The following is a 13324-nucleotide window of genomic DNA, read 5'->3' on the forward strand; positions in this document are numbered from 1 at the left end:
GGAACGTTACTAGCAGCACGGCTAATTTAAGCATTTACAAACAGCGGTTAGCATAAGCGTTAGCTCGCTTACAAGCAAACAGGAAATCTTTAAAGCTTTAGGTAAAGAATTTAGGTTTAATGAAGTGCCACTAACATTTGTGTATTCTGCAAAAGCAGTGAGATGTGTCATTTTAGTGAAAATAGTAATAAATAGTATTTACATAGCTGTGAATTTAAGTTTTCTGATGTGCGAAAGTCTTCAGGATGGAGTATTTTCCTAGTAGCAGTCAAGACGCATTGTTTAGTCTTACTCAAAAGAGAGAAATAAGAGAGAGGCTAGTGAAGGAATAACTATATAAGTGATATAACGTAAGTAACGACAGAAAATTGTTATGCGGCTGTTCCACAACAGTAAACGTACCTACTGTATAAAAGGATAGAAATTGCTGTGGTTTAAGAGGAATAAAACATTTCAGAACCTGCTGTTGTAGGAAGATAATCAACTTTGGGGTGGGGTGGTAACATTGGGATTCATCACATCGTCCCATCATTGATTTTCCTATAACAGCATCCCCCATTGTGTTTGATCCCTTACTGGAAATCATTCTATAGCATCTTCATACACCTCATCTTCCTTTGCTCTCTTCCCAGAACACCCCTTTTTATATTGAAGTCATGTGTCTGTTCTCTCTCTCCATGAGTCTTTATCCTCTGAGTCTTTCTGCTTGGATTCTCAATATCAGATATCCCACTGAGCTAAAACCATAACAGTACCTCTAACCTTTTGCCATGAAAAGTCTCAACTCCACGTTCAGACCGAGCTGCTGCTTCAGATCCTACCATGTCCTGAGACGGGGGAGAAACTAGAAACGGCTCCCCTGAAGATATTGCAATCCTTGCACAGTATTTTTCTGTGAATCGTCTCGCACAGCAATGGGCCTCGAGGGAACTTTATATCTGTTATTGAGAATACCTAACAGCGCATTCAGACACTGAGGTATGATACAGAGCCATGTGGAAAGGGAATACGGGAAACGCAATAAATATAGCTGGAATCCAATTATAATGATCTAGCAAGAGTAGTTTTAGATAACATAAAGAATTTCTCCTTCTGTATCTTCGAAATCCCACGACGAGAAGTTTAGTTCACTACTCCGTGCGTATGCTGCTTTTATTTTGAAAAACAGATACAAAAGGTTTCGTTTTGGATACTGAGGTTTAAGTTTAAGGTTGGATTTAGGTGTAGGAGCAGAATTAATTAGCTACGTTAATAACAGAGTTGGGGGAAAAACCTCACAGAAAACACTTTTTCTGATAACGCAGTTGTCATAAATTTATGTAATCTGATGACAGTTACTGATCCCAATAAAATGACGTTACTTGCGTTACAAATTTATTGTTAAGAAAACAATATTAAGTAAAATGCATCTTTAAAATAAATCACGTTTTGCCCTGAAGATTTTTTCTTTAGCCCTGAATAATTCTCCACTTGGAGCGGTTTGTCACTACGGAACTGAACGTCAGTAAAAGAAGACGGTGACGTCGTCGTTTTATATCTTCAGTGAACAGATTCGAGACCAGTCGAACAGGGTTTACAGGAAAATACGTGGAAATACTCGTGTCTTATTGGCTCACGGCTCTGAATTCTGCCAAACGCTAGCTCACACCATCAGAGTGAGGGAACATGGATATACGCCAATTTTTTTTAAACTAGTAAAGAGGTTGAAACTGAAACGGTAACATCCTCTGATGCTGAGCAGGAAAATGTACATGTCTATACGAGTTCCAGTTTACGTGAACATGATACGAGCGGAGCATAAGGAAAGATAATGTACTTTGCATGGCACTGTAGCAGCTAAACCCATACAGTGATAGGTTAGCTGTGCCTCCCCTTGGCTAGTGACACCAAACTAGTCTAGTTAGAAAAGTTTTATATTTTATCAGTCTGGAAGTTCTACAAACAGTGACAACACCAGAGGCAAGTGTTATGATAAATGATGTTATGGGAAGTGCCCAGGACATTAGACTTCTGATCTGAAGGTCGTGAGTTCAAATCCCAGCACCACCATGCTGCCACTGCAAGACCCTTAACTCTTAACTGCTCAGTTGTATAAAAAATTTAGATCATTGTAAGTTGCTCTGGATAAGGGTGTCTGCCAAATGGCAAAAATGTAAACCCAACTTTTTCTGATCTTGTCCTACTTTGACATGCGCTAAAATTATTGAAAGAACTATGTGTTTCACTTTGTAGTGTATTTTTGTAGGTTTGGTAAGTTTTGAAAGTGACGTGAAAGTAAAGTAATTAGTAATCTGATAACTTTTTAAATGCAGTAATCAGCAATGTAATCAAATTACAATTTTAATGTAGTAATTAGTAATCTATAGTGGATAACCTTTTTAGTAACTTACCCAACACTGATTAATAAGTACGTCAACTGAAGGGCTTTACAAGAATAGTAAGACAAAGATGTGTGTGTGTGTGTGAGTGTGCACTTGCTGTACTGCTACAGTAAATCTGCTAAAGAAGAGACTTTCCTTTCAACATTATAAATCTCTTAGATAAACCATTATTTAGAGAAAAAAAAAAAAAAAACATCTAACAATCCTGTAATGTAATCCTATTTGCTTATTAAATTGTACAACATCGATTTTTGTTTTCCCCGCTAGATGGGTATATTTAATGAATTACTGAATCAAAAAAAGTTTTAATAAGAATCTAGCAATATGCAAAAGTGCATTGAAGCTCATGCTTTGCCACCAAAACTCCTCCACAACTGATGCTGCACTGGCATGTTGGCATCTGTCCATGATTAAATGTATGGTGCATTGTTTAAGGCAATTAGTCAGATAATGAATGCAGATTATACAGCATTACGAATGGTCAGACCAAGGGCAGAGAGAGAGAGAGACACTCCCACTGTTCTTGTGGCAGAGTAATTGTACAAGTGCAGAAAATTTCATGTCGAAAAGAACGAATAAAATTTCCCTTGGAAAAATTCCGCTCGATTGCAATAGAGGAATTTCTTGTCTGTAAAAAAGCTGCAACACATTGTGATATAAAGTACAGTGCAAAAGTCTTATGCACCCGATTTTTTTTTTATTACAAACTTTGTTATGGATTTTTTAAATTTTATTTCAGTGCAAAACATTTTAGATTCCCAAACTTTAGTTTTCTAGAACAAAATGAAATGTTTGTGTGTCATTAAAGAAAGTAGCGTATTACGTAAGAGACACTTTCCAGACAAAACACAAGTGCGACAGTCAAAGTCTCCAGAAGAACCGTGACTGGTTCTGCAAGATGCTCAATAAAACGTACAGCTCATTTCCTTATAAAACTGCACTAAGTGTACCAGAGAATGCTATTTTTATTTATTTGTCACACCAAATATTGACTTTGTTTCATTTATTATGGTTTACTGCTCTTTATAGTATTTTCTTATATGTAGAAACATTTAATTTTATTATTATGAAGGCATCTTTGCTGTACAGTATTTCTTTGCATGTGCCTCAGACTTTTGCACAGTACTGTATAAATATTCTCTGTGTATATATTCTCTGAGGAGCTACACATGTTACTCCTGAGATACTATTGATCCTGACTCCTTCTGCTCTCCGGACCTGCCCGAGCCATCCTGAGGTCCTACTTCTGTTTGGAAAAACCACTCACTGATGCTAAGGATGGCCCTTAGCACTACTGTCCACTACTGTGGACAGTACCATATAGAAACCAAGAGGATGGCTGTGGATTTTCTTCCTTGGGTAGCCTGAGGATGACAATTTCTAAGAACAATTTGCACTCAAATCATTGAGCGGTTAATAACTTCAGTTTGACACAATAGGCTTTAAGTTGAATTCAGAAATGACTCTGATGCTCATACTCCTAAGCTCACAAGTAGCTCACAAGTTCAGGTTAACACAGTTAGCACTTTTTGACTATATAGTATACGGTTATAGAAGACAAATTATTTATGATCGCACTAGCTGGTGTCACACAGTTGAGGATGCGTTCCCTTTTGAGTCTGGTTCCTCTCAAGGTTTCTTCTTCCTTTCATCTCAGGGAGTTTTTCATTGCCACCATTGCCTCTTGGCTTACTCATTAGGAAGAAATCTATCAATTTAAAATTTACATCCAGAATTTATACATTTCTGTAAAACTGCTTTGTAACAATGTGCATTGTTAAAAGCTCTATACAAATAAGTTTGTTCATTTGAATTATTTCATATACATGTTTTCAGATGAATGAACATTGACTGAAACCTTCTAAAGGAAATTGCATAATTTCTGTTGTGAATGTATTCTCCTAAACACAGCTGAGGTTAATGCAGCATGTTTTTGTCTTCTTTTTTTTTTCTTTCCTTTTTTTTTCAGGCTGTTTATTTGACTAAATTATTTCAGAATTTGACATCTGGATGGAACTATGACTTAAGGGGATTTTTTTATGCTAAACAATTATTCTGATTAATGCTATAAATATAACAAAACAGCTGTGAGATCTAAAAAGTAAGACATTACCAACCTTATTTTATTATCTAAACATCTGCTGACTAACGGTAATCACTTTGCTCTCGATCGCCAGTCATTTGCGCGGAAAAATATTAAATTATCGCCCGCTACGCCATAAACTCTGATTGAATTTGTTCATTTCTTAATCCATAAATTTCAAATATAAATATAAGCAGCACGTTTTTTCTACAGCCAACCTTGACCTAAAGCTTTGCTGTTAATTAGGAGTCTTGTCAGATTTTACAACATGACACCATAAAAAGATGATATAGGGAAGTTGATATAGGGAAAATGATGTAGTCAGAGAGAAATGAAATGGAAGGAATCTCTCTGTGCTGTGGCTTTGAGGCGAATACAGTAGAGCAGAAATGAAAGCCCATCTGCCATCACACTCCCTGCTCTAATTTTTTTTCTGTAACCTGAAGAAATGCTATACGCCTCCACCAGGACCGAGCTGGCATTTTAGAACTAACAGATGAATTATATTAATATTTTATGGTCAAACTAGCACCATCATTCATTCACCTTCAGTAAGAGCTCCATCCTGGTCAGCATCGCAGTGGCTTCAGAGATGATCCCAGGAACACTGGGCGCAAGGTGGGATAATTCACTCTGGTTGGGACACCAGTCTATGCACACACACATTTACATATTTATTTACACCTGGGGAAATTTAGAGTCACCATTCTGCTCTAAATTTGTGGACACCTGACCATCACGCCCTTATGCGTTTCTTCCACAAACGATTGCCACAAAGTCAGAAGCAAGAAATTGTATAGCATGTAATGTATAGTAGCATTACAATTTCTCCTCACTGGAACTACGAGGCCCAAACCTGTTCTAGCATGACAATGAAAGATAAAATATAGAATAATGATATGGTTTGCCAAGTTTGGAGTGGAAAAAATTGAATGGCCTCCACAGAGCCCCGACCTCAACCCCACTGAACACCTTTACGATGAACTGGAATGTGAACTGCGCCCCAGGCCTTCTTGTCCCACATTAGATCCTGACCTCACTAATGCTCATGTGGCTGAATGGACAAATCCTCTCAGCCATGCTCCAAAATCTAGTGGAAAGCCATCCCAGAAGAGTGGAGGTTATTATAAAAGAAAAGGGAGGACTAAATCTGGAATGGGTTGTTGAAAATGCAATTGTGGGTGTGGTGTTCAGGTGTCCACAAACCTTTGGACATACTGTCTTCCTCCAGCAGGTTTTTTGGAGGTGGGAAGAAACTGGAGAACCCAGAGGAAACCCCCATGGAAACCCAGATCCTAAACCAAGGTTCTCCAGGTTCTCCAGTTTCAGATCCTAACCCAAGGTTAGGATCACACCTGAAAACCTTGAGCTGTGGGGCAGCACCACCGCACCACCCAAAAGCAACATCAAGATAACTGGTAGAAAGAGATTGATCAATGTGATGCTTTGTCCTTCGTCCTTTAATGCTTTTGGGAAACTCATTTTTAGTATGTGTAAAAAAAAAAATACATACATTCGTGTTGAATCAAATTCCTTTTGGAAAGCAGCTCCAGTTAGGAAAAAATGGTACAGCCTTGGTCTTCTTAGCAAGTATGCAATATATTTCATGTAAAAAGAAAAGGCTCTAAATCAAGCTTTTCTTCATGATTCTGTCCATCACACAGCTTTAAATAGTCTACCATTTCTTTCTAAAAAAAAATAATAAAAAATTCAGCTCCTCTCCACTAGTTATTCCCAAGCTTACCAACATTTTAGTTGCACTCCTTCACCACTTATTATAGTGCCGTTTATTTTATGCACCATGACTGCCATTCAAGTTGTTTTTTTGTTTGTTTTTTTTTTTTTTATAAAGCCACATTCGGGCGGACAATTAATTTTTCATATTGCATGGGGCATGTTTGCGCTGCAGGGAGCATACACTGGGGGAGAAGTGTCAGTCCTTGTAGAGAAAGGTACTAAGGCTTGTGGCTCAGAATGAGAAAGAAGGTGGCTTTAATCATTTTCTGCGGGAAATGGCAGTTGCTAGGTTACAGGTCAGTGTTGAGAAATGGCTAATGTAAAAAGCCAGTGAGAGCACTCTATGTGTAATTATGGCTGTGCTCCAGCATATTGGGATTCTAACTAGAATGCTTATATTATGTATAGATTCCCATGCTAATGTGTCCTAAAGTGTTGTTATTTGACACCAGGTATACTTTCATTTGATTTGTGTGCTTGAAGGAACACTTTAGAGTACAACAGTGTAGACCTGGCAGGAATTTTCACTCCTAAATATGTAAAGTCATAGCTAAGACGGAAATGGCCCATGATGTTGCAATTAAAGTTATATATTTCTACACAAATTCTATTTTTTGCACTATTCTGTTATTCCATTCGGTTGCATGCTGTACCTGAAGACCGGAATGTCTGAATAACATTGTGGAATTACTGTGTACTGCTTCTATCCGTTTTTTCCACCATGGTTATGTCACTTGACTAAGTAACTGCTTACAAATTATAACTCACCGTGTCTTTTATGTCTCTGGTACAGCTCCTAATTCTATCAAATAGAATTATTAAAAATAATTCTATAAAATTTCTGTCACATTTAGAGATTTTAGAGACACCTTCTATGAAGAATATAACAAAAATATTTCACTTGTTAGAATTTTTTCATTTAGGTTAAGTCTTTAAAAATGGCCTTACAGTATGTTTGCACTGATTCTAACAATGATAACAAGGAAGGCTTGTTGACACGTCCCTCAGGTTAGTTTCCACCCTGTTACACCTGGTCCCTGGATACATCTCTGTTTTGTGCAATGGCATTATATCTTGAAACTGACATAATTATTTTTTAGTGAAACAGCCAAGTCTGGTCGAGTGAGTTGTTCTACTCGCTACTGTCTTGTTACTGTCTTACTCGTCTAGCCCATGCACTTTGTAAGAGCTAACAGAATGTCCACCCTCTTGTTCAGAGTGGACATAGTGAACCCAGAGTGGACATAGACTAGACTAGTATAAAAGTGAAATTGGTAATCAAACGTAACAATTTTTAATATGGGGATTTTACGACAATGAACTCTTGTTTGTCGTTTAGGTCTTGTATTTCTCATAATGTTAATAGGTTAACTCCTATAGAACTTAGAATTTGTGACAAGTTTGCGTGCAATACTCTTTATCCCGCATTAGGAATTATAAAATAAAATAATACTTTACATTATATTTATCAGAAATATTTAAATAAATATGTATTAGAAAAGTCCACATAATGTACTGTATGTTCAGTCGTTTTGTTTGTATATGTCCAGAGTCAGGACAGCTAAGTATCTACGTTTTCTTTTAAGTAAAGTTTGTAGACTTTTTCTGGCACAAAAATAGTTGATGGCCGCTTAAAAATTGGTAAAACAAGATGTGAATTTTCAAGGGACATTTTTTTTTTTTTTTGTCGTCTAAAAGCTTTGCTAAATAGAAGTACATTTACATTGCAGTAGACTGACAAATGTTCACAATTCTGTAAAGGCACTTATAAGTCCTGTATTCTAAATTAAAAATTCAAATGCAAAGAGGATGTACTTTAACTGAACAAGACATTGCTTTCAAAGACAGCGCTAGTGAAAGCTTTTCATTATTTTATAGAGGCTCTGTCTTAGCCAGCAGCCATTTGCACAGTGTCGAAGCTCAGATATGACTCAACCCTGTTTCAGAAGCACATCTTTACTCGGCCTGCTTTGCAATCTCGATTTCATTTAAGTGTCATATTTTTATCTGCATGCTGATGGGATAGAACAGGCCTGAAATGCAATGTTTGCCATCACACCTGAATATGTGGAGAGCAGTACTGCAAATGTCTGAGCCTTTGTTGGGTGTGATAACTGGATTTGCGTCCTTGGAGTTCAATGAATTTAAAGAAGGCTTTTTGGTATTTGCTATGCAAGTGGTAGGTGTTAATTCCAATGTTAAAAAAAGCGTGTTTCTTAGCAGATGGTACACTCTGTCTATTTTCTTATATTTTCCTACTGGATATCTCAGTGGCTTGCAACCCAGCACTAATGTAGAATACCACAATTTTTTCCTGAGCAATTTTTGCACTGTGGCAGAGTGCATTATCCTGCTGAAAGAGGCCACTGCTATTATGGAATACTGTTGCAATGAAGGGGTGTACTTGGTGTTTAGGTAGGTGGTGTATGTCAAAGTACCAGTCACCATGAATTCCAGGACTCAAGGTTTCCCAGCAGAACATTGCCCAGAGCATCACACTTCCTCCACCAGCTTGCCTTCTTCCCATAATGCATCCAGGTGCATGAAAGTGATGCAAATGCATCGGCATATGATGTAAAAAAAATTTAAATAAAATGATTCATCAGATCAGGCCATCTTCTTCCATTGCTCCATGATCCAGTTCTGATGCTCACGTGCCCACTGTTGGTGCTTTCAGTGCTGGACAGGGGTCAGCATGGGCACTGGTCTGGCCAGACTGCAGCTACGCAGTCCCATATGCAGCAAGCATGTGTGTTCTGACATCTTCCTATCATAGCTAGCATGAACTTTTTCAGCAGTTTGTGCTGCAGTAGTTTTTCTGTGGGATCGGACCAGATGGGGCAGCCTTCGATCCCCATGCACTTCGGTGAGCCTGTGCACCTGTGACCCTGTCGCCGATCGACTGCATGTCCTTCCTTGGAACACTTTTGGTAGGTACTAACCACTGCATGCCGAGAACACCCCTCAAGTCCTGCTGTTTTGGAGATACTCTGACCCAGGCGTCTAGCCATCACAATTTGGCCCTTGTCAAAGTTGCTGAGGTTCTTGTGCTAGCCCATTTTTCCTGCTTCTAACACATCAACTTCGTGAGCTGACTGTACACCTGCTTAATATATTCCACCCCTTAACGAGATAACAATGTTATTCACTTCACCTCTCAGTGGTTTTAATGCTATGGCTGGTCTGGGTGTGTAACCATCTGCTTTACTTCTTTACATTCCAGTTCACCACAGCAGTTTCAGAACTAGTTCTTGCCATATATCAAATGTCACAATGGTTCATAACATGCTGTACTCTATTGAGGATGAGAATCATTCAAACTCACCATAGAGTACACGCGTTGCAACGAAACAACATTCAGTCTGTAAACCAGTGAAGGCAGATGGTGAGTTCCATGTTGCTGTGTCACAAATATCCATGACAATCCCATCATTGCAGTCCAGGACATAGCCATAGTATGTGTCAAATTGCATTTAACACAAGAAAGTGACACTTGAGTTCAAGTAATCACTAATCACTTCTTTTACCTAAAGACCTAACCTGACTTCAAAGACAAAACATTTGGTTAGTCACATGACAGCTGCCAGTTATTTCCACATAGCATCCACATGGGCATATTCTCTTCTGCAGATATTTTTCTGAGCTCTACACTTGAATGTGTTAACTGTTAGCACTTGTCAAAGATGATCCAGTCCCAAACAATCTGGAATTTCATTATGTCCATCATTCAACTCCATCAGGGCCTGCTTCAGGAAGCCAGTTGTTTAGTGGTAGTGATTTTTTAACCAACATTGGATGATTTTATATACTGTACGCTGCCTTCTTCAGAAGCCTGTGATCTTGTTCTGTGAGTGGGTGTGTTCTTTCACTTTGGCGTTGAACTGCTGTTCCATGTTCTTCTACTCCCTTACATTCTGGACCACCAGGGCAGTTTCCTGAACTAAATGATTTTTCCCATTTACTTGCCAAGTACTAATAGCGAAGTCATCACTTTGTGAGTATGACCTCAAGTGGGCAGCTTGCCATCAAATACAATGACATTTTATAGGCTGCCCACATGGGTTCATATAAATCATATGCGCACAGAAATCATCCAACGCTGGCTAAAAAATCACTACCAATAACCAACCAGCTTCCCGAAGCAATATTATATTATAATTGTTTATAAGAACAAATCTTGGCAATTATCACACAGATGACTGTAATAAATTTTTTTTCCCACTGATTATATTTCACAATCTTGTGTTTATGTCACAAAAACAGAACAGAAAGTAATTGTGTTTTTATCAGTTGAGGATGTGATGCAATGCAATGCAGTTGTAAGCACTTGATCTGTCCTGGAGTACACACTGCATTATTTATACGACAAATGCAATTATTGCATCAACTAACATGAAGTGAAAGAAGCCATGTTCTAGACGATTTGCCGTGTTTTAGCCATTTTCTAGAAGTTTTCGTTTCATTTCAAAATCATTTCATATTTTATTACCCTCTAATAAGGTTTGTACTATAAAGTTGAAAGCACACAATTGTATAGCAAATGTATAGCTGTAGCATTATAATTTTACCTTCACTGTAACTACAGTGATAAGGCTAGCTCAAACACTGTTCAAACATGACAACACCCCTGTGCGCAAAGAAAGGTCCATGAAGACATCCTTTAGCCAAGCTTGGAGTGGAAAAAATTGAGTCCTGCTCAGTGCCCGACCTCACTAATGCTCTTGTGGCTGAATGGACAAATCCTCTCGACTATATTCCAAACTCTGGTGGAAAGCCTTCCAACAAGAGTGGAGGTGATTATAACAGAAAAGCAGGGAATACATCTAGAATGGGATGTTCAAAAAGCACATATGGGTGTAATGGTCTGGTGTCCGCAAACTTTTGTCCATATAGTGTAATTATAATTATTTGTATGACATTTGATATTCAGCAACAATTTCCTGATTATGACAGATCGAGTCAGTAATGAACTGATTTGCATTGATTAGCATTGTATAAAGATAACTAATTTGGGACTCGAGATTTATTTGTTTTAATATCACACTTCAGTGTTTGGTAGTTGAAGATGTCAGTGTGGTGTGGTGAAGGAGGACTTAATGGTGGTTAACACACCAACATTTTGCAATGAGCCTTAGTATGAATACAATTTCTCCTACCCCTGGCAAAAATGATGGAATCACCACACCCCGCATATAGAGTATGTTCACCCAGATTTTTTACTTTGTAGCAAATAAACAAAGCACAGATATGACACAAAACAATTTTTCTTTAATAGCTGAACATTCTGGCTTCGTAAAACATACCTCAAACAAATGAAATGAAATTATTTTAATTAATGGCATATTTCCCCCCAAAAAATTAGGTAAGGGCATAAACTTACGGAATTACTCAAGGTTGAGGAACAAATTATGGAAACACCTTGTAAATTGCATTTCTAAAACAAATACCAAATGCAAATTAGTCTTAACCTTGGACTTTTTTGAGGGCCATGTTTCCTTTCAAATAGAGTTGTCAAATGAAACAATTGAGGATTCGAAACAATTGTAAAGTAAAGAAGTAAATGAGTAAATAAAACTTCTTCAAGAAGGAAATCTGACTTAAGATGTGACAGAAGATGTTGGTTGTTCTCATTCAGCTATGTATAAAATTTGGTGCAAGTATAAACAAAATGGGAAGGTTATAAAAGGAAAACATACAGGTAGACAAAGTAAGACGCCAAAGCATCAGGAGAGAAAACAAAAGCAATATGCCATAAAAATAGAAAATGCACAGCAAAGCAAATGAAAAAGGAGTCAATGTTTGTGACACAACTGGAAGAAACGTACAGAAAAGCCAAATGAAAACCAGCACTAACACCTAAACAGAATAAATCAGTGGGCTAAAAAGAAGCAGTCATGGAGTATGGATGATTGGATGAAAGTGATATTCAGTGATGCTGTTCTAATGAAACATGTAAAGATGACTGCCTGAAGAAAACAACTTGGTTTCTCCACTCATCTATGATATGTGGTTGCATGTCAGGTAAAAGACAAGGTAAAGGAGACCTCAACAGTCCGTGCACAGGTGTATACTGACATTTTAAGACTCCTTTCTCATTCCATCGATAGAGAATAGGTTTGGTCGTGATGAAGACTTTTTTCAGGATGATAATGCTTCTTGCAACAGAGTAAAAAATGTTAAAGCTTTTCTTCAGGAAAAGCAGATCAACTCATTGACATGGCCAGCAAACAGTCCGGATCTCAATCCCATTGAAAATTAATGGTAGAAATTAAAGAAGAATTCCTGCAAAGCTGATTTGTCACCCGCTATTCGAGAACGTCGGAATCAGCTTGATGGAGAATATTATTTATCATTAGTGAAGTAAATGCCTCAAAGGAAAAAAAGCCCGAGTAGGAGCAACAAAGTACTAATTGTGATTTTTGTTGTTGTTGTTGATGATGATTCCATAATTTCTTCCCTTTATTTGGAAAAAATACGCCATTAAATAAAATCATTTCATTTATTTGAGGTATGTTTTACACAGCTAGAATGTACAGTTATTAAACAAAAATTGTTTTGTGTCATATCTGTGATTTGTTTATTTGCTACAAAGAAAGAAGAAAAAAAAAAAACAGGTGAACATCCTTAAGTGTGGTGATTCTGTTTTGTTTTGTTTTTGACAGGGGTTGTACTAAATCCACCGAATGCTGCATGTTAAATGAAGAGTAGGCTGTAATATCGAGAAGGGGATGCCCGTATATAGTATGGACTCAAAGACACTTAAACATCCTCTCAGGAATCTTGTCAAAACACCTCGTTAACCGTTAGCACTAGCAGCGAAGCTTACAAACATTTATAAATCAAGGCAAGTTAGGTCATGATAGCTAGCTGGTTAACAAAATACATGTCTGTGAATATAAATGTGTAAATGGTCATGACTTCTATATGGACTCTAAGGCTACACTCATAGCACCACAATGAAGTGATACAGATCTGATTTTCTTTCAGGACTGTATGGACACAAAAATCTGATCTTTTCAATCAGACCTGGGCCACTTTAGTAATGCGGCCCCAGATTGGATACATTGGATATTGGATTTGTGGATGTGCAACATGAATGAGAATGGTACGTTTGGAATTTGTG

Source organism: Ictalurus punctatus, chromosome 13, assembly GCF_001660625.3.
Source record: "Ictalurus punctatus breed USDA103 chromosome 13, Coco_2.0, whole genome shotgun sequence".
Taxonomy (NCBI): domain Eukaryota; kingdom Metazoa; phylum Chordata; class Actinopteri; order Siluriformes; family Ictaluridae; genus Ictalurus; species Ictalurus punctatus.